The sequence below is a fragment of the Crocuta crocuta genome, unplaced genomic scaffold, assembly GCF_008692635.1.
Source record: "Crocuta crocuta isolate KB4526 unplaced genomic scaffold, BGI_CrCroc_1.0 scaffold24, whole genome shotgun sequence".
NCBI lineage: Eukaryota > Metazoa > Chordata > Mammalia > Carnivora > Hyaenidae > Crocuta > Crocuta crocuta.
In genome coordinates, this window is record NW_027530974.1 from 13,374,995 (window position 1) to 13,391,471 (window position 16,477).

The following is a 16,477-nucleotide window of genomic DNA, read 5'->3' on the forward strand; positions in this document are numbered from 1 at the left end:
CACACACACACACACACACACACACATTCCCGAAACAAAAAGTCTTGGAATTGCCCAAGGTTAACGATCTGAGGAGAGTTCACCATAAATCAGCAGAGCATTTATATTCCTATACAAATTCAACAAAAAGAAGGCTTAGTATTCTTACTTGGCAATGCTTCGCATCTAATTTTAACATATCAAATAAACCTGGATTTAGTATCTCTCTTTTTATAAAGGAGAACAAATTTTTTCATTTTTTAAAATTAATGTTTATTGTTTATTTTTGAGAGAGAAACAGAATGCAAGTGGGGGAGGGGCAAAGAGAGAGGGAGACACAGAATCTGAAGCAAGCTCCAGGCTCTGAGCTGTCAGCACTGAGCCCAATGTGGGGCTCAAACTCATGGACCATGAGAGCCGAAGTTGGCTGAGCCGAAGTTGGATGCCTAACAGACTAAGCCACTCAGGTGCCCCAGAACAAATATTTTCAGATGTTCCAGGGACCCTCTGAAAAATCTCAATGTTAGTTCAAGGTCAGAAAGACTTCATTTAGGATTTGATTGGGAGGGGGAGGGGGACCTGGCTGGCTCATTTGGAAGAGCATACTTGCTCTTGGGGTTGTGGGTTTGAGCCCTACATTGGGTATAGAGATTAATAAAAACAAAACAAAACAAAACAATACACAAAACAAACCTTAAAAAAGAATTTGATCTGGGGAAGCTTCTCAAAAATATCAAAAGATTTCAACACTTGATTAATAGGACCACAGATTATTATAAAACAATACTTAATTATTATTTGGTCAAAATTACAATAAAGGGTTTCAAAGGCAAGTGCAGAAGGTTACATAGTTGTGGACAAAACCTAGCTCATAATATTGAGAAGACTCAGTTCTCTTAAAGACCTGATGATAAAAATAACACAAAGCTCAGGAAATATTTTGATAAAACATTAGATCTTTGTTCTCTACACAGATTGCTTTTAAGGTAAAGAAAAACCTTTGATAATATTTTATCAAGAGCAGATCAATAGTCCAAGACACCTTGTCCTTTTAACAGAGAGAAAAACAAATTCTAATTTTGAACCAGTTTACTTTTGATAGCAATACTCTTTTTTTTTAATTCAAATAAATTCATTTTAATCTCAGCCATCCTGACTACACATAAAATTCTTAGGAGATTCCTCTTTCACAAACTGTACAGCTTTTTTTTTCTTTCTTTTTACAGTCAGATTTGGTCCTATGTTTTCCCTCTTTCCTATTCTTATTTTAGGACAAAATTACTTTCTTTTTTTAAATTAAAAAAAATTTTTTTTAAATGTTTTATTTATTTCTAGGAGAGAGAGAGAGACAGCGTGAGCAGGGGAGGGTCAGAGAGAGAGGGAGACACAGAATCTGAAACAGGCTCCAGGCTCTGACCTGGCTGTCAGCACAGAGCCCGACGCGGGGCTCGAACCCACGAACCGTGAGATCATGACCTGAACTGAAGTCGGAACCTCAACCGACTGAGCCACCCAGGTGCCCCAAAATTACTTTCTTCTCCCTCAACAAAATGCACCTCCCTCCCTCATGACTTTCTTGTACCAAAAAAGACACATCCTACTTTCTTTGCATACAGACTTTGTTCCCTTATTATTTCTAGTAGCCTTAAACAATTGTGAATGATCTGTTACTGACAAATTTATGAGTATGTTTTACCATTCCTGAAAGTATATTCTCCTCGTAGTAAATTTTCCACTGTGGCACAAAACATGTTTAACAGCAGACCCAAATAACTTTAGTTCCTCTGTAAAGGAAGCCAAAAATAAATAAACCTATTGTCATTAATGTTTCAATACTTTATCTTACTTAAAAAAGACCTAGATATTAAATAGCTATAAATAACTATCCATCATTTAATTCAACATGGCAAAACTTTAAGATTTCAGATCACCAAAATGATTGGGAAAACTAAAAAATTTACCTAAAAATTTTTATTCCACTTAAATGTATTTAATTCACTTGTTCTCAACAATTATGTTTAGATTATTTATGAAATTTTCATCATACCAAATTTTCCATGCTGACAAATTTTGAAGTAGGAACAACATGCAATTATTCAGCTAGTAAAACCCGGGAGAATAAACACTACATAGGCATCACTTTTAACACTGACAATTCTGAAGACCTAGCAGTTTAATTAATCTAAATTTAAACTAGCTTTTTTTTTTTTAACAAAGATTATGTCAGATCACGTGAACTTGAGAAATATCTGGGTTACTTTCTATTATATTTCTGAGAATTTTAGGAATATTTAATTCACATAAGCATTTAGCTTGCATAAAGCCAATTAAATAGTGCTGTTTATAAATTAATTGTAATAATACCATCCAGAGGCAGAAAATTATCATACATCTACAACAGACACACACAGACACACATGAGCATACATACAGAATAGACACCGTATGCCTCTATTTCCAAATTTAAGCCAAGAATCAGGTACATTAAGACAAAACTCACTAGTTATAAAATAAAAGTTGGGTCCAACCTGTATTTCTGGCAGTTGTAGTAAGTTAAGGCTACCTGATTGGATGGCTTAAGTTTTTTTCACCAATATTTGTGGGGAAGAAACTTAAGGTTTCTCCATTCTCCTAAGCTTCAAATCACTTTTTTTCCTTCTGATTTTTTTTTCTGATAAGAATGAAGCTCCCTGAAGTTTGTGTTTCAAGGAGATAGCCAGATGAGAAGAGAGGGTTGCTGGAGAAGAGCAGGTAGAACATTTACATCTCAAAGTCATGGGGAAGGAATGCAATGCTCCTTCAAGAAGGATTTTTATTTACTAAGGCTGGAATTTCTATGATACCTACAAGCCTTTTGAGATGAATAGAGGAGGTTAATTGTTAAAAAAAAGAGGGGTGGACTTTGAATTGTTTCCAGAACTGTATCTCTGGTCTCACAAATACTTGTAGGATCAAGATGGTTGCTTCTAATTCCTCAAGGAATTGGGTTGCAACTTAAAATAACATCATAGGTTGATCTACCCATCCGACCTTCTTAACTTCAGTTCACCGTGTATATCAGGGAGATTTTCAGCTAAGATGGAAATCAAAAGATTTCTATGTTCTGGTTTAGAGCTGCTTCTCGGGGCTCCTGGGTGGCTCAGTCGGTTAAGTATCTGACTTTTACTCGGGTCATGATCTCATGGTTCATGGGTTTGGGCCCTGCATTGGGGTCTGTGCTGGCAGCTAGCTCAGAGCCTGGAGCCTGTTTCAGATTCTGTATCTCCCTCTCTCTCTGACCCTCCCCTGCTCACACTGTCTCTCTCAGAAATAAATAAAACCTTAAAAAATTTTTTTAAAAAAAGAATCTATTTAAAAAAATAGAGCTGCTTCTCTTTGGAATGTTTTAGTAGGTCTTATGTTTAGAATGTCTCTGAAATGCGGAATCCTCCCACAAAAGCTTTAGAGGGCGTATCTTTCCCTCTGGGAACATAGCTTTATTTTAGCTTAGGGGAGAACACAGAGCTTGTCAGTTTTCAGGCGGTACTTAACAGTCCTTTCAGACGTAAGAGGGTGGATCCCCAGAGAGAGTGCAAAGGATCCTACCTTCCCACAATCTAGAGTTATGTCCTAGGATAGTCATAAGAAAGAACTGACAACCTAGAGGACTATCTCTGTACCAGGCAGGCAGGAAGCCAAAACAAGGTCTTTTTAAAAAAGTTTTATTGATTTATTTTGAGAGAGAGAAAGAACAAGTCGGGGAGAAACAGAGAGAGTGGGAGAGGGAGAGAGGGAGAGAGAGAGAGAGAGAGAGAGAGAGAGAGAGAGGGAAAGAATCCCAAGCAGGCTCCACACTGTGAGCGCAGAACCCAACGCAGGGCTCGAACTCATAAACAACTAGATCATGACCTGAGTCGAAATCAAGAGTCAGACGCTTAACTGAGCCATGTAGACACCCCCCAAAACAAGCTCTTAGGACTCAAAGTGAGACAAGGAGGAAGATAATTACCATACTTGACAGAAAAAGGATCAATGAGTCTGGATTTGGAAAGGAAGAGACAATGTGAAAAAAATTTTTTAAAAGTAAGCTCTACACCCAACATGGGGACTTAAACTCCTGACCCCGAGATCAAGAGTTACATGCTCTATGGACTAAGCCAGCCAGGAGCTCCAACAATGTGAAATGTTATTTTATTTTATTTTGTTTTGTTTTTTTAATGTTTTATTTATTTCTGAGAGACAGTGTGAGCAGCAGAGGGTCAGAGAGAGAGGGAGACACAGAATCTGAAACAGGTTCCGGGCTCTGAGCTGGCAGCACAGAGCTCGACATGGGGCTCAAACCCACGAACCATGAGATTATGACCTGAGCCGAAGTCGGACGCTCAACCGACTGAGCCGCCCAGGCGCCCCCATCAATGTGAAATTTTAATTTCTTCTCTCAACTGGGCACTACAGACAGAGATTTGGGAAGGCTGACTCTCGTAAGACTTCTCATTCTTCACTGGTTTCTGCCAGTGCTCCCAAGATCTCCTCTACAGCCTCTGAGATCTACCAGAATTTGCTGAGATTATCCATTAATTTTAGTTTTTGTTTCCCTTGGCTGTTTAAGGCAACGTCACAGTTTACCAGAAAAATCCCTCAGAGTCTCAACTCTGGGAGGGGTCTACATGGGAGCTCTTCTTTCGGGGAGACAGAAAGGCGTTCAATATTGATGTTGAAGAATTTGCATAGAGTCCTTGAGGACAGCCTCTTTCCCAGTGTCCCACGTTATTACAAATTGAGTCTTCAATCCCAGGGTTGGAGTTTTGATGATGGACCCCTAGAAGGATATAATGGGGAGGCCTAGGTGTTGTTCTAGATAACTTTTGTGTTTTTAATTTTTGCCATTTTTGTAGAAACTTACAGCTTCTATGACCATAGCTTTTGGACATAAGTTAGGGAGATATGCTGAAGGTGGTGACCTTCACTCTTTTGAGCTTATGTGTCCTGTTCTATTTTAGCTAAGGCTTTGGGTATCTGGGAGCTAAATTAATACCTAATGGGAATATGTCATTGTGTTGGAGACTGTATAGTGTTTTTGTTTAAAAAAATTTTTTTTAATGTTTTATTTATTCCTGAGAAAGAGAGACAGCGTGAGCAGGGGAGGGTCAGAGAGAGAGGGAGACACAGAATCTGAAACAGGCTCCAGGCTCTGAGCTGTCAGCACAAAGCCCGACGCGGGGCTCGAACCCACGAACTGTGAGATCATGACCTGAGCCAAAGTCCGACGCTTAACCGACTGAGCCCCCCAGGCGTCCTGACTGTGTAGTGTTTTAGAGTGTGTCTCATTGCTTTGCACATTTTCCTACAGTTAGCGGGCACCTAGTGTCAATCTAGCCCATTCCATAACCAATTTATCCTAACATGAGAGTGTCAAAGGCTCTAATAGCTTTCAAGTGCTCCACCCATGCCCACCCATTGCAACTCTTTGACTTCTAAAATTCCATGGCGCCTGGGTGGCTTAGTCGGTTAAGCATCTGACTTTCGCTTAGGTCATGATCCCGCGGTTCGTGGGTTCGAGCCCCGCGTCGGGCTCTGTGCTGACTGCCAGCTCAGAGCCTGGAGCCTGTTTCAGTCTGTGACTCCCTCTCTCTCTGACCCTCCCCTGCTCACGCTGTCTCTCTCTCTCTCTCTCTCTCCTAGAGGAAAAAAAAAAACATTAAAATTCCCATTCATAATAACCTTTATCTATACAAAACAAGACAAATAAGCATGTGCACCTTAACTCACCAGACACAACCAAGAGATATTACTGTGACCTGGCCAAGAGAAGGCCTTCTGCACACCATTGACAATTGTCAACATGGACCCTGAGAAGGAAAAAGATTGAACCAGCAGGCTCCAAAGAATAGGGACTACAGACAGATTCCGTACAAATGGGGAACTGAAGCCTAAACCCACCAGCAGCTCCCAACATGGAGTCTGGGGACAAAACCAAGGGCTGAGGTATTTCACTCAGATGGGGTATCTGTAGACTGAGCCAAGGCCTAGTGGTCTGCAAACCATGTGAAACCCTCTGACCGTCTGCTAGCTCAAGCTGACCTGCCCTGGACTGGAAAGCTAATTAGACTGGAAGCTTGATACAAAGAGAGTGGAGCTAAAAACTAAGAGGAACTTACCTGTGGCCTGCAGAGGTGGTGAAAAAGACAGAGCTCAGAGGGCTCACTGGTGCCACACCTGTGTTTCTAACTGTCCCTGAACTGGCAGAAGCCTCCTTCCATCCCACTAATGCCACCAAATCTATTCAAAAACAAAATTCAACTGAGTAAAAGATCTAATTGACTTTTATTTAATGAATTGGACATGAATTGGGCAACTTCCCATCTTAGCAGAAAGAAAGGAGCTCTGAGAAGCTGTACACAAAATGGAAGACTTTCCCTGACGTATGATGATTCGATGTGGGAGTTTTTTACTTTACAATGGCATGAAAACTATATTCATTCTGTAAGAACCACACTTTGGGTTTTTAATTTGGATCTCTTCCCGAGTGAGCAATATATGAAAGGATACTCTCCTGTGACTCAGCAGCGCTGGCAAGCCTCAGCCCCCAATGAGCCATGTGATCATGAGGATGATCACTAATACACTGATAGCCATTCTGCACCCATACAACCATTCTGTTTTTCACTTTCAGCACAGCATCCAATAAATTAGATCAGAGGGACGCCTGGGTGGCCTAGTCAGTTAAGTATAGGACTTCAGTTCAGAACATGATCTCACAGCTCATGAGTTTGAGCCCAGCGTTGGGCTCTGTGCTGACATCTCAGAGCCTGGAGCTTGCTTCAGATTCTGTGTCTGCCTCTCTCTCTCTCAAAAATAAATAAATATTGAAAAAAAAATTTAAAAAGAAAATACATTAGACATTCAATACTTTATTATGAAGTAAGCCTTATATTAGATGATTTTGCCCAACTGTATGCTAATGTAAGTAGTGTGATTGCTGCTCTTCAGCCTATGTGGGCGATTGAGGAGTATGCTAGGATTTTTCGTAGCGTTTGGAGCACATTTAAGGTAGGCTAGGCTGACCCATGATGTTTATTAGTTTAGGTGTATTAAATGAATTTTTAAAATTATGATGTTTTTCAATATGATAGGTTTATCTGGATGTAACCCTATCTCAGTTGAGGGAGATCTGTATAGGCAGAAGGAGGAAGGGCAAGGACATTATTACAGCAGAGTGGATTGTTGCAAACAAGGTCACCATCCTTTGGGGGAAGGAGGAGGTCTAACAGGCAGATTCCGTCCCTGGTAATTCCAGATTGACCGGTTAAAGGTCACATTCCCAGGAAAGGCTGAAACTGCAATTACGATGGGTATCAAGTCATTGTTTGCTGATGTGGGGTGTAGGATAAGTGACTCCTTTTTGAGTCTGTTGTTTCTTTAGCAGGGTAGCAGGAAGGGGACAGTAAAGTTGTTCTATGGGTATAAGTCTGGCCCCTTCTCCATTGATGAGAGTTTCTTATAATTTATTGCCATTTTTCTCTTCCTGGCACAGACAAGGAGAGACCCTACAAATGGAGATTTCCATTATAAATGTCAGTTTATCTTACAAGAGAGTAAATTCTACTGTTTTTAGGGCTTCTCTGGTGTCTGCTTTTTCTCAAAAATAATCAGCTCAAAATAATCCTTATGCCAAAGAAGCATATTTTGGGTTGGCATACTCTGCTGCCTTTTACTGGCATTTTCATTTTTGTATATCCAAGAACGTAGGAGGGGCCCCGGGGTCTACAGTGCACAAGGGGGGCGGGGGGAATGGGATGAGATGAGGGCAAGGCAGTTGGGCAGCGATTGGCTGGCAGAGTGCAGGTTACTCCAAGTGGTAGGGAAAGCCAGTATGGGGTCCCTGAGTTGGGTTCCTCGAGAAAGCAGGGTCTGAAATAAAAACCCATGTGCAGGTAGTTTATTTGGGATGATCGCAGGGAAGAGGAGAGAGCTAGAGATCAAGACAGGGAAGAAGGAAAACGCAAGTTGGAAGGTTACCCCTTACAGCAGAAGTAAGCAGAACTTCATCTAAACTCCATTTCCTGATAATCACAAAGCAAGCTTCTCAGAATTCTCATCCTGATAAAGTAGAACTGGGACTGTTTAATCCTTTGCCTCAGGCTTTGTAGTATCTGCAAAATGTGGAGGGATCCCCAGGCGGGAAGCAGAGAGCCTCTAGGCCCAGGTGTGCCCAGCAGGTGGCCACTGCGTGATGAATCGCGAAGCCCACCTGGGGCCACCCCAGGGGCAGCTGAACTCAGAAGTGGCTAAGAGGTGAGGATACATCTGCTACAGAGAGTCTTAGGCAAAGGAACATGGAGGCCCAGTTGTTTCTAATAAGATCATTCTGGCTGCAACGTAGAGACTAGCTTTGAGGACAAGGGTGGAAATGGAGACCAACCAAAGAAGTTACTGGGGTGGTCCTGGTGAGGAGTGATGATGTCCTTAAAAGCGGACTTCCCCACGCAGCCTGTTGACAAGCTTTCTCCGGGAAGGTAGAACAAAATGTTGGCAGTGTCTTAGAAGGAAAAAGGCAAGGTAGAATTATTGAGAATTTGAAGTTTGGTTTAGGGCAGGTTTTTAAGTGTGGAGGCTTGATTAGAATCAGGGAGAAATCATGGTATAACAATTTAGGATTGTTGAAACTAGCAAGAGGAGAATTTTGTTTTTAAAGATTTTATTTTAGGGCCACCTGGGTGGCTTATAGTCGGTTAAGATTCAGTCATGATCTCATAGTGTGTGAGTTCATGCCCTGCAGTCGGCACAGAGCCTGCTTCAGATCTTCTGTCCCCTTTTCTCTCTGCCCCTCCCCACTGGTTCTCTCCCTCAAAATAAATAAATACACTTAAAAAAATAAAAGATTTTACTTTTATGTAATCTCTACCTCCAACATGGGGCTCGAACTTACAATCCTGAGATCAAGAGTTGCACGCTTTACTGGTTGAGCCAGCCAGGCATCCCCACAGGGAGAATTTCAAGGCAAGGGGTTCAAAAGAATTTTGAGGCATAAAATGTCTGTTGTTACTTTATATTGTTGGATGGATCTTTCCATTTGACGGATGGATTTGATGGATCTTTCTAGAATTTCCTGTAAGGAACAGTCAAGCTACTTGCCTGGATGAGTGTCTCTTCAAAGAGTAAAGTCACATTCATGTGGACATCTCTGGGAGTCACGTCCTTAGGACATTTCTGTGTGAGGGTAAATGCTTTTCCTTCTCTGTGCCTTGTTCCAAAGAGGTAGCCCTGAGGATGGAGAAAAGTGAATGGATTCTGAACATATTTAAGAGGCAGGAAAAACAGGGCTTCCTGTTGTACCAGATGTGTGAGACACACAGAAGAAATCAACAACACCTAGAAATCTCACTAAGACAAGTTTGAGCTAGAGGCATAAATTTGGATATCATTAGGGCACAATTATTATTTAAAGCTAATGGAATGCATAAAGTTGCCTACTGAGAGCTTCATTCTCCCAGTGTCTATATCTCATTAGAAAGATAGGAGAAGAGAGTCCAACAGCTAAATCCAGGGTGTTTCTAATATTCAGAGGTCAGGTAGTGTGTCAAGTCAGAATGTATTTAATGGTAAACAGGAAACACTGGTCGGGTGTCTAAAACAGACGGGGTGTGTTCTCATGTAACACGGAGTCTGGAGCTGAGCAACCCAAGTTCTTCTGTCTTCCCCTTCTGCTACCTTTACATGTAGGTCTGTATACTTGAGCTTGGCCTCAAGGTCACAAGACAGTAGTTGCACATTTAGCCATACAACCACAATTCAGGTAGAAAGGAGGAGTGGCAGGGGGGCACATTAGCCCCTTCTCCTCTGGAAATGAAGGCTCTCCCAGAAGCCTTTACTCAGCTGACTTCTTTGCTGGCCAGAACTATAACACATATCCACCTCTAACACCCTGTGAGTCCGGAAAGTAGTTTTAGCTGGGGACTTGGCTGCCCTGAGTGACAGTGGGGGGGGTTATTCGTAAGGAAGAAGGAAGGAATGGCTGCTGCGTAAGCAGTTGGTAGTATGTGCCACCAGCAGATAAGAAGGAACCTTGAAGGACACCGAGGAGTGACAAAGGACAAAGGAGGAAAACAGGGAGTGTGTGGTGTTCCAAAAACCAAACGAAGAGTCTTTCAAGAAGAAGGGAAGGATCAACTGGGTCAAATAGTCCTTGAAAACTGACAAAGATGTGGGGGGGGGGCAGGTCTGGTGGATCTGGTGACATGGAGGTCATTGGGACAATGACAAGAGCAGGTTCTGTGACAAGATGGGCATGGAAGTCTGGGGGGAAGTAGGCTAAGGAGAGAACGGGATGTGAGGAAATGGGCACGAATTTTGGAAGTTTGGCCTTGAAAGGGGTAGTTGGGGGAGGAGAGAAAGGAGGAAAAAGGGAAGAATATTCTAGGATGGAAAATACTGTCCTTTTACTGACTTATTGTCATTTCACTTGATTGTTTTGAGGATACAACAGAGATTAGATAGCTTTATTTATTTGTTTTTAAAATGTTTTTTAAAAATTTATTTCTGAGAGAGAAAGGGAGAGGGAGAGCGTGAGCAGGGGAAAGTCAGAGAGAGGGAGATACAGAATCTGAAGCAGGCTCCAGGCTCTGAGCCAGCTGTCAGCACAGAGCCTGACGTGGGGCTCGAACCCACAAACTGTGAGATCATGACCTGAGCCTCAGTTGGACGCTTAACCGACTGAGCCATGCAGGCGCCCCTAGATAGCTTTAATATTAATCTTAAAACATTATGGTTCAGGGTATTATAAGTCTGCTTCTTCCCAGATCCGTTATAACATGGTGCACAGGCCAGGCTTGGAGTCAGGAGTCTGATTTGAACTCCTAATTCCGCCTCGTTGTGTGATCTTAAGCCAGTTGCTTAACCTTTCTGAATCTGTTTGCTCATATGTAAAACCGGACAATCACGGCCACCTTGAAAGCTGTGAAGTGGCTGCATATACAGTGCCTGTCATGGTGCCTGGCACATAAGTAAATCATCAAGAAGTGATAATGACATTCCTATGGCAGACCCAGATACAGTGTTTATACATCCAGGGTCCAAGAGACAGACTATATAACAAATGCTTAATCACGTTCAGAATTTCCTCTGAGCCAAAGCACAGGAAGACAACCAAGCACGGTATAGCCGTGCCGCGGAGTCCATACAATCCAGGTCATTCCTTCTTGTTTCCCTATTTGTAACGCAGCAGAAAATCAGGTACCTGCTTGTCTCTCTGAGGCTCAAAGTATAGCCAGAGGGCTGAGCAGCCGCTTAGCATCTGCCTCCTCCTTGAAATTCAGGGTCAGCAGGAGGACAGACCCAACGGAACACTCACGAGGGGAGACAGATCTTTGCAAGGCAGATGGAAGAACAAATACGAAGCAAGAAAATGTGTGGATGAAACAGGATGGATCATGAGAACTCTGGTATTAAGGGCAAGCTAACTTTGTATTATTATCGCTTTGTAATAACAGTTATGGGTTTTACCTTTATTAGGCTTAGTTCTTTGTCTGAAACTGGCTGCGGGGAAAGGGCTGGATCAGGGCAGGAGATTCGGAAGGAGTTTGTGGAGCGAAATGAAGGACTCTAATTTCTCTGTCCTGCACACGACACTGAATGATTCCTCCTGGCTCTGATGGCTCGGGTAGAATTCCCGAGCATCGGTGGGGCACCTGGGTGGCTCAGTCGGTTAAGCGTCCGACTTCGGCTCAGGTCATGATCTTGCGGTTCGTGGGTTCGAGCTCCACATCGGGTTCTGTGCTGGCAGCTCAGAGCCTGGAGCCTGTTTCAGATTCTGTCTCCCTCTCTCTCTGTCCCTCCCCAGCTCATGTTCTGTCTCTCTGTCTCAAAAATAAACTATTAAAAAAAATAAAATAAAAAAAAAGAATTCCTGAGCATTGGTGCAGATACCACTGGACCACGGGGCTCTGGGAAGGGATCGGGGTCCGCCGCGCTGCTTTACCCTGTGCTGGGCACAGCGACAGAAACATCCGAACACTGGGTGCCAGTGGCGGCCCCCACCCCTTCAGTTCCTGCTTACCTCGGGCACGTTTCCTAACCGTCCGGGGCCTTAGCGACTTGACCAGCAATGGAAGTAATGAAACCTACATCACAGTTCCGTTACGAAGACTAGACTAAATCACAGTTACAAGGTCTGGTTCAGTGCCCAGCACATGGCTGGTACTTAGACCGTTTCTTCCCTTCCGCGCCCTTTCCTGGGCGAATGCCGTCTGTCCCCCTTTCTGACATGTATGTGCGCCACGCGTACAGACCTAGAGATGGGACACTATTGTGTGTATCACTTGGATTCTCTGGGGAGCGGAAGCTAGGACAGTGGCTCACAGGGAACATGCGGGAAGAAAACAGGAGGGTAGTAGCACAAGGCAGCCTCTGTAGGTAGAGCTTGCGACTTGATCTCAGGGTGGTGTGCAAACCCCATGTTGGGTGTGGAGCCTATTTGGGAGGAAGGGAGGGAGGGAAGGACAGCAGTGAGAGTAGCAGAGGGAGCCTTGAGGATGAAGGTGTGACAAAGTCTCTGTCAACCCAAGGGAGCCCAGGGGCAAAGAATGCCTCCAGGCCACCTGTCAGAGGCCACACGGGGCGGACCCCAGCTGAGGTGGACCCTCGAAGAGCCGGCCAGGGCCACCAGCCATCAGCCAGTCCTCTCTCAAACGCACGTCTCTGGTCTGTCATGCCTCCGAAAACAAAATTTATTTGTGACACACTCTAGAACATTCTTTTTAACAAACTCTAGGCAAACAAAGACGCTGGAGGATTTCCTTGTGCTCCTAGTGCCAGCAACTGACGAAGGGAAGACAGAGGGAGAAGGGGAGAAGGAGGAAGGAGCGGAAGGAGGGATGACAAGAAGGAAATGAGAAGGTGTGGAGAGGTCCAGGGGCAACTGCCCTTCTCTGACCAGAGGTGTGGCCTGAGCTGGGAATGGCAAAGTCACAGGGCCTCCACTGCAAAAAAAAAAAAAAAAAGCTGTCCTACGGAGAAGGAAGGAAAGAGCATCTGGCCAAGACACGGTGCGAGAACAGCAGCCTAGTCTTCACTGTCTGGTCTTATTTTAGCCCTCAGTAAAGAAACCATTTTATTAATAGCAATAGCAATACTAGCCTATGTTTACCCAGTACTAACTATACACCGTGCACTGTGCTGAGCATTGCACGTTCATGGTCTCAAGCCTCACAGCACCCAGGGCCTGTTGGTAATGTTATCGGACCCATCTTCTGGGTGAGGAAACTAAGGTTTTCTAGTTCTTAGTTTCACCAAAGGACAACGGTTTGCCCAAGACCGTTGCCGTCAAGCAGGGACACAGCCTTTATTTGAACCCAGGTCTTCTGGTTCCGCAAAGCCTGCCCTCCCAGCATGTAACCTCTTACCCACCAGCCAGGTTGTCCTTTATTCATAATTAGGCACAGCTTGTCCTGAGCGTCAGCGGGACTCATGAACCCTCAGAGCCCACGCTCAGCTTCTGTTCTCTTCCAGTGGAAAGAACACGGCCTCGAAGCTGAGAGCCCTGGGTACGACCCTCAATTCTGCAGTCAGGTGGGGGTACTTCTGAGCAGGACTCCATAAATCCCATTGTTCTTGTTTTTTCCCCACGCCTTTGAATTCAGGGGATGCACGAGATAATCGCTAAGATTCTTCCAGCTACGTAGTCCTGGGAGTTATTCGTTAGCAAGGGTGAATAATCCCCAAATAATTCCAGGCTAAATCAGGACGAGGCGTATAGCCCAAGGCACTTGGGCATGTCTTGTTTTCTAAGCAGGAAAAAAAAAAGGCAAATAACATCACTGCAGAATATTAAATCAATTCGGATTGTTAATGGAGAGTCCGAAGGGGATGAGTTTATTTTCTCATGATTTTAAGGCCTTTCTCAGGCAAGAGCCCGATCCGGCTATCTCGTCTGCTCCAGCCAGACGGCTCTCCCTCAGGAGAACACGCATTTCCTCCCCTTTATACATGGAAAGACCTCACATGCCCAAACCTGAAATCTTTCCAGTTTAGATGTGCTTTGGGTCTACAGAGGCTTTTATTCCTTCTTTCATGAAATGAATCATGATTAATAATAGCCAGAGGGTGAGGAATTACAGTCATGCCTTATTACTGAAGATGCGTCTTTCCCCCTGCCTTGCTGATGATGACAGCAATGACGAAGCATTTCATCAACTGGAAAAGAGCCTCAGCCTCAGAATGTCACCCGCACGTCCCCAGAGAAAGGCTGCTGTGAGGTGGTTGGAAGAGCAAAGGAAACACGGCCCAGTTCGTCAACGGCCTCATGATTCAGCTCTTGGCCCCCAAAAAACATCCCCCCCTTCTTTTTTTTCCTTACGAGGGAATCCAAACGTTAGTACGGGTCTAGAAAAATGAATTTAAATTTCCTTTTGAAGAGACAAAAATCAGCAGAATGAATAAAAGAACTCATTTTTGGTACGTTATTTCCCCTCCTGGGAGTTTACCGCATCAAATATTCAGTAAACGCCATTTGCAAAGAGAGGTAGATAACAGAAGGGAGGCCTAGGGGTTACTAGCTTTTCACTCTGGCTTAAGTTCTGGAACTGTCTTGATTACTTCTTAGGTGATCAGCCAGTCTCAAATTTAAACACATGGGGGGAACAGTCCTCACTCACAGGGGCACAGGAAGAGAAATGTTATGAAAGAATAAAAGGATGGAGTCAGCGTTACTCACATAGAATCCCTCCAGCCCCATCTCCTTTTGGTTTGAGCACTAATGTTTTCGTCTCCACAAGTGCAAATGAGGCTTTTTCATTCAACGGAGGCAGGTTTAGCCTGACCCCTTTGCTAACTGTAAGCAGTGAATTGTTAAATCTAATAAGCATATGCACATTTGTTCTAAGAACAAATAGCTTTGGGGTACGGTGCAGGATGAACTGCAATGAAAATAAAATATTAAGTACTTAACATTTTACCATAAAAAGTTGTCTAATGTCAAATTGTGTGGGATTTGATGTCTTATAATTTGATCCCGCTTCAGTTATTTCCTGCTGTTGAATTTAGCAACCCCGTCACCCTCCTTTGCCTACCTTTCCTCAAAGTGTCCTCTCGGTGTCTGAACACCCCTCCCCCCAGAGCAAAGGAAGTCAGTTTTAGGTTTAAGAAACCACCCCTCCCTCTCTTTAACTACAACATTTTCAAATGGTAAGTGTTTTATCTGCATTTGAAGGAAAAACTTAAAAGAATTGGTACCTGGAAGGGGAAGTTCTTAAAATCCCCCCCCTCCCCGATATCCTGACAACACAAACAAAGGAAGGGGAAGTCTCCAAGATTAGCAAAGGTAACAATAAGCCAAACGCAGTAAACATCAGTTTGCCGTGTGTACAACTATCAATCACTGTGTTGTGCGCGTGAAACTAATATAATATTGTAGGTCAATTACGCTTCAATAAAAAGAAAATGGAAGAAGGTAGCAAATCTAGGACAGAAGAAATAAACCTTTGTTACACACACACACACACACACACACACACACACAAATACAATAAACAAAAAAATCCTCCAGGATGTTTGTTTCATGAAAATCAGCGCATTGTCCAAAAGGGAAAATATCCCAAATCCCCATCTCCCCCCTTCTTCCTCCTTTGCCTCTTTCGGTAGGTTCTCTCCTGCTCACAGGTAACGCCTGAGACTTCTTTCAGGAAAAACAATGGTTATCTAAATTCGAAAAGATTCCTTTTCATCCTAAACCTTCCCACAGTCAAACGAGTCACCTCCCTCGCTGCCCCGCCCTTGAGCTCTAATTTCGGTCCTGTCGTGTTTTTTAATTCCCCAGAGAATGGCTTCCAAAAGACTGCCGTGAATTGTCCTTCTCAGAAATGTTCTACTATGGGTGAGGTCCCCTCTCCTCCACGCCTCAGGTGAAAGGCGGGGCACCCAATTCTGGAAACCGCACCCCAAGCCAGTGTACTTTGGGGACTCACGGACAGGGATGCCAACTGGCAATAGAGGTTCTCTGCCTCACCTCTCTGTCCAGCTCCCCTCCAGATGGAGGTCAGGGGAGCGCCTTGGTTGGAACCACAGTCTCCATTTAACCAAAGAGCTCGGATTCGAGCCTTGGATCGTTTCTTTTCCTCATGGATTGACTGATGGACAGAGTTTTGTTCTGTTTTAAATCAGCGCAGGTACCTACAGCGTGATACTTCCCCTGCGCCCGGCTTTCCAGCGGGTCCGCCTGAGAGACAGGACTCTCCGCTTGTGGAACTGCTGGTCCGGGAGAGACACCAACTGTAGTTCAATAGGATCCGGTTGCAAGAAGGAAAGAAACAGAATAATGTGTGAGAATTGGGACAGAGGTCAGAGAAGGTCTTACCGCGGAAGTGGCACTTGGACTAAGACCTGCAGAAGCTCTCAGGTGGGGGAGATCCGAAGAGCCGGGCCCAGGAGGGGCAAGTGCAAATACGGGAGCCTGGCCCACTACAGGCAGAGAGGACATCCAGGTGACTGGAGCTGCTCTTGGAGAGAAGAGGTACAAGGAGGTAAA

The 16,477-nt window shown here is 44.0% G+C and overlaps 1 long non-coding RNA gene across 3 annotated transcripts in view; it reads right to left on the reverse strand.

Moving 5' to 3' along the window:
• The window catches only part of LOC144236381 (uncharacterized), a 64,003-nt gene that overhangs the window by 37,484 nt on the left and 10,042 nt on the right, over positions 1 to 16,477 (reverse strand). For 2 of the 3 annotated variants that reach the window (XR_013336506.1, XR_013336508.1), the window contains exon 3: positions 16,307 to 16,448. This is a non-coding gene — a long non-coding RNA (uncharacterized LOC144236381). Of the gene's footprint in view, positions 1 to 8,882; positions 9,223 to 16,306; positions 16,449 to 16,477 lie in introns of those variants that run through there. The other variant, XR_013336507.1, reaches the window with a different exon arrangement.